Source organism: Macrotis lagotis, chromosome 1, assembly GCF_037893015.1.
Source record: "Macrotis lagotis isolate mMagLag1 chromosome 1, bilby.v1.9.chrom.fasta, whole genome shotgun sequence".
Taxonomy (NCBI): Eukaryota; Metazoa; Chordata; class Mammalia; order Peramelemorphia; family Peramelidae; genus Macrotis; species Macrotis lagotis.
Genome location: NC_133658.1, coordinates 599,384,635 through 599,399,194, shown reverse-complemented (window position 1 = coordinate 599,399,194; position 14,560 = coordinate 599,384,635). Strand labels below are relative to the sequence as shown.

Below are 14,560 nucleotides of genomic sequence, written 5' to 3'. Positions count from 1 at the left end.
TCAAAATAAATAAAATCTTTAAGAGAAAAAAAATATTTCTTTTTTGTAAAATCTGTATGTTGAGCAAGAATCTAGAAGAGTTCTTGGGGCGGCTAGGTGGCATAGTGGATAAAGCACTGGCCTTGGAATCAGGACTACCTGGGTTCAAATCTGATCTCAGACACTTAATAATTACCTAGCTATGTAGCCCTGGGCAAGCCACTTAACCCCATTTGCCTTGCAAAAAAAAAAAAAAAATCTAGAAGACTTCTAATGATATACATATTTCTGGCTAAGGTCAGAGGCATTTGCTTATGATAAAGTAGCAAGGTTTTCAAGTATTACTCTGGTGGAAGCACATTTTGGAAAGTGTTAAATGCAAAGCTAACAATTTTGGACTTTATACAACTCAAACCCTCAGTTTTCTTAAAAGTAAAATGAGGGAATAAAGAAGATCTGTGATGTCAAACTAAAAAGAAATGGAGGAGACCCATGGGATGACTAAAACCACTAATTAAGATTATCTGTTAAATTGCATTTTTATTTATTAAACATTTTCCAATTCCTTTTTTAATCTTGAGCCAGTTTCACACGCCTAAATTTCACACTTCTAATCTAGAAGATGTCTAAAGTATCTTCAAGATCTAAATCCTTTATTAAACTATAAAAAGAGAAAGGTTTTGAACAGTGAAGGGAAAAGAAAAATCTTAAAAAAGATCAGACTCACAATAGTATGTCAAATGAATTGCAGTTAACATCAATGTTCTTTTGACAAGAGTAACCCCACCAAAATTCCCCAGAATTTAGTCATTTTTGTAAAAAAGGGCAAGAGGACAGAAAGGTAATTAGCAAGTGTGACTCCATTTTTATAGGATATTCTCTCTACCAATGCAGATCTGCAAAACTGTTTTGAAACTTACAACTTACAAGTGCCTTGTCACAGATAGAGATTACATGATGTGCTCAGAGTCACAAAGTCAGTGAGTGCCAAATGTATCAGAATCCAAGACATCCTGACTCAAAGAATGGTATTCTATGACCACAGACTTTCTCATATACCTATCAAAATTATTTTCATTAATAACATAAAATGTTCTTAAACATGAATATTATAGAAATATAAAAGCATACTAAAATGAGATGGGAAGTTTGGTTGAGAGTAGAGGGATAAAGTCAATAAAGCTGCAATTCAGAACTCCTTCCAGACTAAAGAAATAAGAGCACCAACTTTTAAGTTGTTCAAAATACTAATTACTTTCTGCCTCAACTGCAAAAGTCCTTACTACTCCCAAACCAATGGTACCTTAATTTTTAAATGTCCTTAATTCCAAGGACATACACACCTGTCCAAGGAAGAAAAGCAATCAAATGTAATCTTAAGGTTTAACAGAACAATTAAAAAAATATGAAACAGGAATAAGGAAACTTGCCTACCAAAAGTTTCAGTCAAAGCCTTTGATCAAGGTTCTATAAGTCACTTAACACACAACAGAACAAACATTCACTAAAATTAAAATACTTCAAAAGCTTCAATTAAAGTACTATATTGGGGGGGGGCAGCTAGGTGGCACAATGGATAGTGCACTGGCCCTGTAGTCAGGGGTACCTGAGTTCAAATCCAACCTCAGACACTTAATAATTACCTAACTATGTGGCCTTGGGCAAGCCACTTAACCCCATTGCCTTGCAAAAACTAAATAAATAAATAAATAAATAAGTAAGTAAAGATTAAGTTAAATTAAAAAATAAAGTACTATATTTCTGTTGTGATATGATCTGAAATGCATCCAAGTTATTTGAATGTCAGCTAAAATTAGAACAGTTAATAAAGGTGCCATCTGAAGACAAACTCTAAAAGAGATTAAAATTATAAAAAATACTTTTATTTAGTTTAACATAGTTGAAAGAACCCTGGACTGTCAAAAGAACTATCTTACACTTTTAACTCTAGTCCTAACTTTAAAACAATTAAGGTTATCTCACTAGATCTTATTTCTTTATCTCTAGTCCTAAATTTCTAGGACTTGCATGCAATGTGTAGTCATATGGAACCCTGGAAATATTTTTACAAAGAGACTGGAAGTAGGTTCATCTGTTCATGGATAGTTAAATATATCTCACAAATAACTGACAACACTCAGTTTGCAACAGGAATTTAACAGACTAAAGGAGGATATCATAAAATGTCATGTCTTTGAAAAATTCCCTATATCACTAAAGGAAAAAATGACCATAATAAAAAAAATTGCTTTTTTAATAAGACAACTAGGCTACACCTTTTGTTTTGACTGGTTCAGTTAGTCAATTACAAAATCATGCCAGGAACAAAAAGATAACAAGTTTCAAAAATACCAATCTTATATAAAACCAATCCAAGTTCCATCTTTAAAACATTCTTCAAGAGGATGTTTTTAAGTATATTGAGGCAGAGGGCAACATACTTGGAGAAAATGTTTTTAAAGAATTTTTAAAATAAAATTCTCCCTTAATAGTCTAGTTTTGGGGCAGCTAGGTAGCGTAGTGGATAAAGCACCGGCCCTGAAGTCAGGAGTACCTGAGTTCAAATCTGACCTCAGACATTTAATAATTACCTAGTTGTGTGGCCTTGGGCAAGCCACTTAACCCCATTTGCCTTGCAAAAAAAAAAAAAAAAAAGAGTCTAGTTTCTTCACCTTACCAGAAATGAAATGTCATTATAGAAATGCAAAAAAAAAAAAAACCTGTCACTGAAATTAAAGATTCTTTAACTACCTTGAAATTTAAACATACCTAATATCTCGTTCTGTAAGAAATCATTAAGAGGCCAGACTTTAGAAAATCCTGGAAAGGCTTACATGAACTGATGCTGAGAAAAGTGAGCAGAACCAGAATCCTGTAAACATTATGAGATGGATCAATTATAATGGATACAGCTCCTCTCAACAGTTCAGTGATCAAAGACAACCCTGAGAGACCTATTATGTAAAATGACATTCGCATCCAGGGAAAACACAATCTGGAGTCTGAATGCAGAGCAGAGCATAAGTATGTTCACTTTTAAAATTTTTCTTTTGTTTTTTCTTCCCTTCTCATGTTTTTCCCCCCTTATTTCTAATTACTCTTTTACAACAAGACTAAGATGGAAATGTTTAACATGACTGAACATGTACAATTTTTACCAGACTGATCACCGACTTGAAGAGGGAGGGAGAGAAAGGAGGATGGTAGAAAAATGAGAAACTCATAAACTTACAGATGGAAGAATATTGAAAACTACCATTGCATATAATTGGGGAAAAATTTAATTAAAAATTAAATGTGCCTAATCTTAAAAAAAAAACAAATTTACAAGGAAACATGTATGGCTTCATAATTTTTTGTGTATTAAAATCAGACAAATTCCCTCTTAAGGCCTAGAGAAAAAAGTGATTTGTCTATGGCCATATAACAATAGTCTCTGTATTCTTAAGATACTATTTTAATAAGTAACTGAGTTTTCATTTGTATTCACTGTACTTAAGTATCAAAAATCATTCTTAAATGAATTATTCCAGAGGCCTGTTTCCAAAGAATAGCAAATAAATTTATAAAAAAATTAAATTATTTCAGGTAAAAATTATCTAGAGATTCAATATTTAAAAATTACTTTAGAAAAGTTTTTAAATGTGAAATTTTAAAAATATAAAACTAGTATATTTTATAAATAAAAATTCTGATTTATATATTTTCTAATTTCTGATTATATGATTTTATATGTAAAAGCCAATAATATACTTTTCCAAAGACTAGAGTGTATAAATTTTTCCAAATATATTTGAAGACCTGCTATAAAATTATCCTTCCAGGTTCTAAGTGACCATCTTTCAAAAACTAAAGGAAGTTTGAATACAAACTCACTTCCCTCAACAGTCTCCTACTGAATTTTGCAGTAAAATAAAAGGATTTTGGCAAATTTTCATGTCTTATTTTTCTCAGAACATCCATCAGGAATGACATCCGTAGAGGGCCATTACTGGCAATTTATCAATGCTCCCTACCAAATCCCTAAAAGCCTGTGAAAGTCGTCAGAACACTCTATTATAAACTGGTGCATGTTGGCACTTTTCCCCTAGGCAAAAAATTTGCATGTTCTAAAACTACAGAATGATTAAGGTTACATTTAACTACAACACTTTATAAAAGAAACAGCATACTGAACTGAAAAATCTAAGTTTTCAATATCTCTCATGTAGTGCTTTTTACTCCTTTCTTCATGAACTCATGCCTTTCACAAAAGAATTAAATTACAAAATTCCGGAAATGTATAGAATTTACAGAATAGGTACATTAAATAACTTCTTATAAAACAAAAGCTTTTGGAGTCCTAAACATAAAGCCAACCTTCCTAAACAGATGGTAAAAAAAAATAGTTCATACTCTGGTCAATATGACCAGAAAGGATAATAATCAATGTTGGAGGGGATGCAGGGAAATCTGGGACATTGGGAGCTGCAAACTGATCCAACCTTTCTGAAGAGTAATTTGGAATTATGCCCAAAGATAGAATTCACATAATGCACATAAAAATGTGCATACCCTTTGATCCAACAATACTACTGGGTTTATATCCTAAAGAGATCATGAGAAAGAGTAAAAATCCCACATATATAAAAATATTCATAACAACTCTGTAGTGGCAAAGAATTGGAAATTGAGGGAATGCCCATCAACTGGGGAATGGCTGAACAAATTGTGGTATAAGCATGTGATGGAACACTACTGTTCTATAAGAAAACAGGAGGGATGGGATTTCAGAAAAGCCTAGAAAGACTTCCATGAACTGCTGTTGGGTGAGATGAGCAGAACCAGAACATTATACATATTAACAACATGGACGATGATGGACTTGCTCATTCTATCAGTGCAATAATCAGAGACAATTTTAGGGTAACTGTGATAGAGAATACCATCTGTTTCCAGAAAAGGAACTATGGAGTTTAGTTTTTGCAAGGCAATGGGGTTAAGTGGCTTGCCCAAGGCCACACGGCTAGGTAATTATTAAGTGTCTGAGGTCGGATTTGAACCCAGGTACTCCTGACTCCAAGGCCAGTGCTCTATTCACTGCACCATTTTTTTTTTTATAAATAGTGCTTTACCAAAGGGCAACAAAAATGTGCATACCCTTTGACCTAGCAATACCACTACTGGGTCTATACCCTGAAGAGATGATGAAAAAGGGTAAAAACATTACTTGTACAAAAATATTTATAGCAGCCTTGTTTGTGGTGGCAAAGAATTGGAAATCCAGTAAATGTCCTTCAATTGGGGAATGGCTTAGCAAACTGTGGTATATATATGTCATGGAACACTATTGTTCTATTAGAAACCAGGAGGGATGGGATTTCAGGGAAGCCTGGAGGGATTTGCATGAACTGATGCTGAGAGAGATGAGCAGAACCAGAAAAACACTGTACACCCTAACAGCAACATGGGAGTGATGTTCAACCTGGAAGGACTTGCTCATTCCATCAGTGCAACAACTGGGAACAATTTTGGGCTGTCTGCAAAGGAGAGTGCCATCTGTGTCTAGATAAGGAGCTGTGGAGTTTGAACAAAGTGCAAGGACTATTCACTTTAATTTAGAAAAAAATAGAAATCTTATTGTCTGATCTTGTTACCTCTTAGACTTCTCTACTTTAAGGATATGATTTCTTTCTCATCACACCCAATTTGGATCAAGGTACAACATGGAAACAAAAGACTGACAGAGTGCTTTCTGGGGGGGGGGGGGGTGAAGATTGTAAAACTCAAGTAATATCTTTAATAAAAATAAATCTAAAAAATAAATAAATAGTGCTTTATCTTGTTCATCATTACTTTTTTTTTTTAGGTTTTTTTGTAAGGCAAACGGGGTTAAGTGGCTTGCCCAAGGCCACACAGCTAGGTAATTATTAAGTGTCTGAGACCGGATTTGAACCCAGGTACTCCTGACTCCAGGGCCGGTGCTTTATCCACTATGCCACCTAGCTGCCCCCTGAACTATGGAGTTTAAATGAAGCTTATTAACTTCAATTTTTAAAAGTTGTCATATGCAAAACATAATTTTAATCTCTAGTGTTTTCTTTTTTCCTTTTGGATCTGATTATTCTCTCAACAAGTTCAATTTCTATCTATGCTTATTCATGGAGGCAAATGTAAAGCCAATATCAGAAAGCATTCCATTGTGGGGAGGGCAGAGGGAAAGGAGGGGAGGGAGAAAAAAATTGTAAAATTCCAACCCTCATAAAAAAAAACTGTTAGAAATATCAAAAGCTCAGGCCAATTAGGTGGCACAGTGGATAGAGCACTCCCTGGAGTCAGGAGTACCTGGGTTCAAATCCAACCTCAGACACTTAATAATTACCTAGCTGTGTGGCCTTGGGCAAGCCACTTAACCCCATTTGCCTTGCAAAATCCTAAAAAACAAACAAACAAAAAAAAAAAAAGATTGGTAGAAACTACCAATGTAAGTGGAAAACAAATAAACTACTTATATACTTATATAATAATAAATAAAAATAGTATACACTAGTATATTTATGACCATAGCTTATACTTTTCACTGAACAAAAAAACAACCAGAAATCAGTTATTTTAAAATACATATTAATTTAAACCACTAGGCAGTGTTATAATAATACATATTTCCCATTTTTAAATTTTCAGTTATACATATAAAACATACATATGCATATGTATATATACATATATACATATATATGTATATATACATATACATATATATATATATGTGTGTGTGTGTGTGTATAATAATGTGTGTGTGTTTATGTATGCCTGTCCATACATCTTATATCCATCAGGACTTCTGTGGAAAAATTAAGCGTGGATCAGAACAAAATGCATAATAATCTTTTTTCATGTTTTATGTAACTCATCTGTAATTTCAGCAGTAGGGGATACCTTCCCAACTTCAGCAATTGCCTGCTGAAGCCTAAAAATTTATCAAAAGTCAACCTTGGCTAATGAGCCTCTCTAAACTTCTGATAACACAGATAATCACAGAACCTATATCTCCTCAAAGCCATTTCAGGTGGTTAAGGGTTTAACCAGAACTTAAGACTCCATCATATCTGAGAATCCAGATCACCTCCCCACTAAAATCAGACCTTGCAGGAAGAGTACTTCATCAGACTATTCCTTGTCATACTGTTTAAAATTTAGGGACATTTTCAAAAGGTTACATGTCACCACAAATTCAAAGTATGGCCTAATTGTTTATATTAAATTATCACATAATCTAAAATTGTTACATGATTTCAAACTAAATATTTAAAAGTAAAAAAGAGGGGGTTTTTTCCTCACTAGTGAATGAAACCAATACTGAAACTTAGAAAAAAAGAAACTTTACCAAAATATCAAAGTATAAGGATTCCTTAGAACCATTAAATCTAACTATTATGTACTTGCTACAGGCATGGCACCATGAAAGGTTCTGAGGCAACCAAAACCATAAATAAACAAAAACTTCAGTCCTTGTCCTAGAAGAGTTTTTGATATTTGTATTTTTTTTTGCAAGGCAATGGGATTAAGTGATTTACTCAAGGCCCAATTTGAATTCAGGACCTCACGACTCCAGGGCCAGTGCTCTATTCACTGTACCACCCAGTTGCCCTGAGTTTTTGATATTTCTTACACAAATATATATACAAAATTTCCCTTCTAATAAATAATGATAATTGGGAAGGTGAAGAGAATTAGGAAAGACCTTCAGTGATATCTGAGCTGTCTTTTGAAGGAAGATAGAGATTCTAGAGCTGAAGATGTTAAACAAGTAAAATAAACCAGACACAGGGAATCACTTGTAAAGATACTAGAGGGGCACAGCAGGCAGACCAGTTTGATTAGGATATAACATCTTAAGGTATCTTGGTAAAGATATTGGATTTGCTGGCCATTTATTTCCCCAACAAGATAATACCCCCTCTACCAATGCAAATAAGAAATTTTTCTGGCAATTTACAGGCTTAGAAAATTGACTAAGGCACTGGTACTGCCACTGTGACTATTCAAACTTTGAACTTCAGGTTCAAAATCTTGAACCCAAGTCTTAACAGATTGACACTGACTCTCCTTTATGCCATTCCTTCTCAAATAAACTTGTAACTCTACAAAACCCTTATCTTAATATTATCTATTAGTATACAGGATGGGCTATAATAAACTAAAAAAAGTTTTATGCAGGAACTACTTCAAGCAGCAATCTGAAGGATGGGAAGAACTTATCCTGACAAAAGAAGGTATGATTTGCTCTCTTACTTGGGGAACAAGTACACAAAGAAAAGTTGAGGCAGGAATGGGGAAAACTCATCAGAGAAGAAATGCAAGCCTATAAAGTCATAAATATAGTCTATAGTCTATGCTGAATTATCCTATACAGTCTATTTGGTAAGGTTGTGGGGAGTCACTGTCTTTATCTAGATAATCAAACAAAAAACCTATTATCTTATTTTCTACTACCTTCAATGCAAAAAAAAAAATTCCAGTTTACCAGGATGCATTTTCCTTTCCTATTCCTTAAAGATTCAAATTCTTTCTACCTTTCAAGATTTTATTTAAGTCACACCTCCTACATGAAGCTTTCCCCAGAAACTAATTCTCTTTCTACCCCCTCATTCTCATTCTCTCTCTCTCTCTCTCTCTCTCTCTCTCTCTCTCTCTCAAACCTATGACATCTTTTTGCAAAATACTGCAATTGTTATTATTAGTACTTATTTTATTATAATTGCTTCATATATGTAATCGTCTTCTTGCCATATAAAAAACTATAAGATACTAACTAATGAGGGCTACTTATCTGAACATCACTTATCTGAACATCCATCTCCCCCCATAGGACTTTGCAAATAGGAAATATTCAAATATTTGTTAGCTAGGTTCAAATAATACAGAGTATCCTACAAAGTAGGATAATACAAAGTATCCTACAATATCTACATATAGTCAATCTCTCATTGTATTAAAAAAAATTTAGAAAATGCTTCAGTGACACAGATGACATCAATCGGAGTTTGGGGTATACTAAATCCATCAGTATAAAAGTAGCTTTTATTCTACAACCAGAGCTCCTGCATTGGTATTACTTAAGCTACCAGTAGCATTTAAGCCAAAAACTCTTGTGCAGATGAACTGTGTCAGTGGGAAACAGTAATTTAATTTTTTCCCACATTTTAAAGCAAAACTTTAGAAACCAGGAAGCTTAATGGTGGCAAGAAATATAATTGAGAAGAAAAACTTACCATTCCAAGTAACTGAATTAAAAATTTGATAAGATGTCAGTGGTAGAATAGGTGATATTCTATCTCAGATCTTCTTAATCTTAGTGCCTTCCAGCTCAGACTGCCTCCCAAGGGAGTCCTTATCCTCTCTAATAATACTACTTGATGCAACTTGATGCAGGTAATTAAATTTCTATACTCAGAAAATTCACGAAAATAACCTGTATTTCTATTCCCATCAATATCTTAATATTTGATCAACACAATTTTAATGCGAATTCAAGACTTCGCTCCTTAACACACAGCCTCTAGAATACTTTTTTTCTCTATTTCACATTCAAATTGTGAGAATTGTTTATTATGGCTATATAATGAAGAAGCAAGTAAGGAATATATATATATATATGTGTGTGTGTGTATATATACACACACACACATATATACACACATATATACATACATATACATACATATACACATATATACACACACATAAGGCTTTATAGTTTGTTTTGCTTAATTGTACTTGCTATAAGGGAAAGGTCTACAGTTAAAGGAGTATTTGACAAGTGATTTAAAAAAACTAATCATTTATTTTTTAAAGTTATTCCTGAGGAATCAAATTATAAGATCTATTTATGACAAGAAAAAACAAACGACTCGTGTCCTTCCAGGGTCACGGCCCTTGACAAGTTTTTGTTGGGTGAAGCTACCCAGCAGAGCTGAAAGGTTGGACCTCCCTGTTCTAAATAACTATTTATACAGACGGTCATAATAGAGGAAAGGAAGGAAGGGGATGAACCTCATCTGATCTCACACTGGCTCTTTGTGAAGCCTGTGTCGGCTGGGCCCCCCGTAGCACGTGCTTCCTCGGGTCCGGCAGCACCGGCGTGGGGAGGGCGCGCACAAGCACGAAGCCCGGGGGTCTCACACTTGGCAGTTCTCTAGGACGGGGCTTGGGGGTCTGCCGACGGCATGGTCTCGGCAACAGGGACCCGAGGCAGGCGCGGGTCAGACGTGCGTCTTGGAAAGCTCCTCTAGAAGCGGGCTTCCCAGCCCAGCAGCCGAGGGCCTCCCGCCCGGCCCGCGCCCCGGGCCCGCGGCAGGAGGCTCCCTTCCACGCCCCGAGTCCTCGGGGGGCGTCCCCGACCCCGCACCGCTCGCAAAGCGCCGGAGCTTTCCCGGGGCCCGCCTGCAGGCTCCGACCGGGGCCGGCTGCGCCCGGCCGCGACCTCCCCCCTCCGCTTGCACAGACGGCGTCCCCGGCGGCGGCGGCTTCCGCGGCCCGCCCAGACCCTCGTCCTTCCCCCGGGCCTGGGCCCCGGGGGGCAGCCTGCGGCGAGGGAGGCTCTTCCCGGCCCCGAAGCACGCAACGGCCGGGCCTGAAAATGGCGGAGAAGGAGCCGCCACCGCCTCACGCCGCCCTGCGTCCCTGGCCGGTCCCGTTCTTACCGTCGACTCTCTGGGCCGGGATGTCCTCCGCCCAAGTCGAGAGTGGAGCCTTCCACCTCAGCTCCCTCTCAGCGGTCTGCGCCGGCCGGCCCGTTCCCGCCACCTCCGCTCCCTCTCTCCTCCACAGGAGTTACCGCCTCACCGGCCCAAGCTGGCCGCCATCTTCCCCTCCGAGCAACCGAGCGCACGCCTCTGCGTCATCACGCACCTGGCGCGGCCCAAGGTCAGAGGGCGCGGGGGCGGACCTCGGCCAACCGGAGGCGCTGCCGGCGCCGAGGCTGGATCAGAGCATGCGCACAGGTGAGGCCGCCCGGTTTCGGAAATCTGCAGAGCAGTTCCCGACGCGTCTTTGTTGCAATTTAGCTTCGTGCGGTGCGTACCTTTTTTAAAAATCCGGAAATGCGAATCTACTTAATTTACTAACACAGGAAGTGCTTATTCACTTTTATAAAGTAGTATGTGCAGTCACAAAAGGTCAGCTGGTTTCCTTTAAATCCATCTAACATAAACCATTAACCAAAAGTCGGCTTGCAGACAGTCTTCTCGGGATTATATAATATTCTGATGTCGGGCTCAGGTGTGGCGGCAGATCCTACGCCTACCTTGGGTGCCTGTTTTCACAGACCGGTGAAAGGCCTCTAAGAGTTTCCAGCGGGAGCTTTGAAAGGAAGCTGGCCAAGACTTGAATAGTCTGTTCAGGCTTCAGGTGTTTTTCCTCTGGGAAAGTGTTGATGATAATAACTATCTGCTCGAAAGCATAGGTTTTCACAGAAGACTTCTTGGGGGCTGCTGGACCTCATATTTTTTTTTTTTAGTTTTTGCAAGGCAATGGGGTTAAGTGGCTTGCCCGAGGTCACAGAGCTAGGTAATTATTAAGTGTCTGAGGCTGGATTTGAACTCAGGTTCTCCTGACTCCAGGGTCAGTGCACCACCTCGCTGCCCTGGTCCTCATATTTTTGATTCTATCCTTTTCAGACTTGATATCGTTAATTGCTACCAGCGTCTTGGCTAGAGTAAAGGAATGCTTAATGATGTGCTGTTCTTCATATGTGAAAGGTGATTTTTTTTTTTGGAACCACCAGAACGGTCAGAAATGAACATTAAATGTGGTTCCAGCAGTGGAGAGGGTCTTCATTTGAACCTGTCATTCACACTTTCTTGCCAGGTCCTCCTTGTGACCAGTAACAGGGTAGACTGTGATTACGTAATGCAGAAAAGCTAATAGAGCCAGATCTGGCCCTGGTCTCTTGCATTAACATTCTGCCCTAAGCAAGTGAGATAACCAGCTTCATAAATGTTAGTGTCTTGTCATTTATAGGACCTAGGTCTTTCATCCTTAGGCACCATTTTGATGAAGAAGAGACTAAGGTACAGTGACTGTCTGGGTGATGATTGAGGTCATCAGGGAAAGATGATTTACAATAAGTTGGACTAACAAATTCCCATGATACAGATCATTATAAAGGTTCAAAGGCTAGCTGCCATGCCTTCTCCCTACTTTCTTTCCAAGCCTACAAAATGCATGCCTACCACCTGTCACATACAAATGCCTGCCTACCCACCAGGACTGGGGTTCTTAACCTGGGGATGGAATTCCAGGACTTTCAATTTGGATAGGAAGAAAACTGCATCTTTATTTTCCCTGACTGCTAATTGAAATTTTGCATTTCCTTCAGTTATGAATGTAGGCCACAAACCACAGTACTTTGAACATTGCATGTGACTGTCACCAAAAGGAATCACAGATATTTTCATACCATAGAATAGTTGTACCAATAAATATCTCAAAACTCATTTAGTTTCATCACTACTTCAAAATTATTGTAATTATTAGAACTTCTGCATTACATTATCAAAGACTTCCTGTCTACATACTGTAATTCATCATAATTGGTTTCCTTTGTAAGTCCATTCTGAGGAATCTGTAGACTTCCCCAGATTGAGGGAGCCAAGGAGGGTCCATGACACAAAAAAAAAAGGTTAAGATCCCCTGGCTCTTAAGAAAACTCTATCCAAAGTTTATTTCATTATCCATATTCAGTGAGGAAGTCACTACAAACAATAGAAGAGCACAAATTCTGGTCTTTTCTTTACCACTGACAAATTAAATGAATTTTGAGCAGGTCATTTCATTCTGGTCCTCAATTTCTTTATCCCAAAAAAATGAGGGAGTTGGACCAGATGATATTTAAGGTTCATTCCAATTCATCGATTATATGGTTCTGCTAGTCAGAAGAATTTGAATCAGGTGCTATATCTGTTTTTATTCCCAAACCACATTCTCTCACAGCTTAAACAAGTTCTTTTTTTTTTTTTAAGGTTTTTGCAAGGCAAATGGGCTTAAGTGGCTTGCCCAAGGCCACACAGCTAGGTAATTATTAAGTGTCTGAGACTGGATTTGAACCCAGGTACTCCTGACTCCAAGGCCAATGCTTTATCCACTGCCACCTAGCCGCCCCTGGCTTAAACAAGTTCTAACAGCCTATTTAAGGAAGGTAGCTATTTGTGTAACCACTGTTTCAAAGCCATTGGGATGGGACTCTCTCTTATTGGGGGAGATGAAAGCTATGCCCTTCACAAAAGGGAAAGTAGTTGATAAAAGGTGAGAACTTCAGTTTTTCTCATTACCATTGAGTCCTCACTTTGGGGACCTCCAAGCTAAAACATTCTTGTATTGACACTGGGATTTCTAACTTCAAGAGAGGAGATAAAAGAGGCCAACTTCACTTCAGGTTGCTGACAGCAAAGATTCTGGAAAGATATGAGAAGAACACATGTCAACCCTCAGCTTTTTACTCTAAAGACTTCAGGGAGTTTTCCCTTAGCGTGAGATTCAAGAATCTCTCTGTCAATTGAGGCATTATTTCCCTTTCCTCTATATTGTTGGTATATTTTTACCTATTATACCTTGTCTGATTTCTGTTTTGCCATGATATGGTTAAATGAGCTCCTTTGTTATTTCCTACATAGGTTCTTTGTAGAACTGCTATTAGATGGAAAAAAGGATCAAATCTTGGATATAGCACTGGGAGTAACTCCTTCCCTCCCAAATGACAAAGCAGGGCAGCTAGGTGGTGCAGTGGATAGAGCATCCACCCTGGAGTCTGGAGGTCCTGAGTTCAAATATAGCACTTAATAATTACCTAGCTGTGTGGCTTTGGGCAAGCCACTTAACCCCATTTGCCTTGCAAAAACCTAAAATAAACATGCTACAAAGCAAAGAAACATTAAATGGAACATAATCTTATCCCTAGACAAATTGCATTTAAAGGAACAGATAGTCATACTTCTAACTTAGAGCCCCACCTCTCTCTAAAGAGAGCTGGGTGCCTTCCTGCTCCAACCATCTGCTACCTCCCCTAGAAGCTGGAGGGAAGAAAAACCTAGAGATCTCTATTTTGCCTCCCTTCAAGACAAACTACAGGGAAGAATCATCACATGTAGAACCTCAATACATAGGTGGGGCCCACTTATCCTCTCTCTATCTCTACATTTGCATTAAAAGTGTTAAAAGCATTTTCAGTTTATGACATTAAGGATACAACCTATTTTTATTGATATTTACATCCCCACTAACAATGCCTTAGGAAATCTTCCTCTTTCCTTTGAATCTGCTTGGTGAATGCAAAGCCTAAATAATAATTAAAAGAACATCACCTATCACCAGATGTCCAAACCTTGTCATCCTCCATATCACTCAGATTCAGAGTGGTAATTATCTTCCTGCAAAGGACTCATGCAGAAACTTTAAGTATGCATTTTGCCTGAGGTTAGGGGATGAATGGTATGTATGAGCTGAGTAGAAGAATAATAATACTCATCTAAACTCATTTTACAGTTTTGCTAAAGTCCTTCATATACATTAGCTTATTGGATTCTTAGTAGCTACTTGCAAA

The 14,560-nt window shown here is 37.9% G+C and overlaps 1 protein-coding gene across 1 annotated transcript in view; it reads right to left on the bottom strand.

Moving 5' to 3' along the window:
* The window catches only part of WDR33 (WD repeat domain 33), a 109,319-nt gene extending 98,466 nt beyond the window's left edge, over positions 1 to 10,853 (bottom strand). The window contains exon 1 of the mRNA XM_074214920.1: positions 10,665 to 10,853. The gene's annotated coding sequence lies outside the window, so the exon portion shown is untranslated. The remainder of the gene's footprint in view (positions 1 to 10,664) is intronic.
* Positions 10,854 to 14,560: the final 3,707 nt, after the last annotated feature.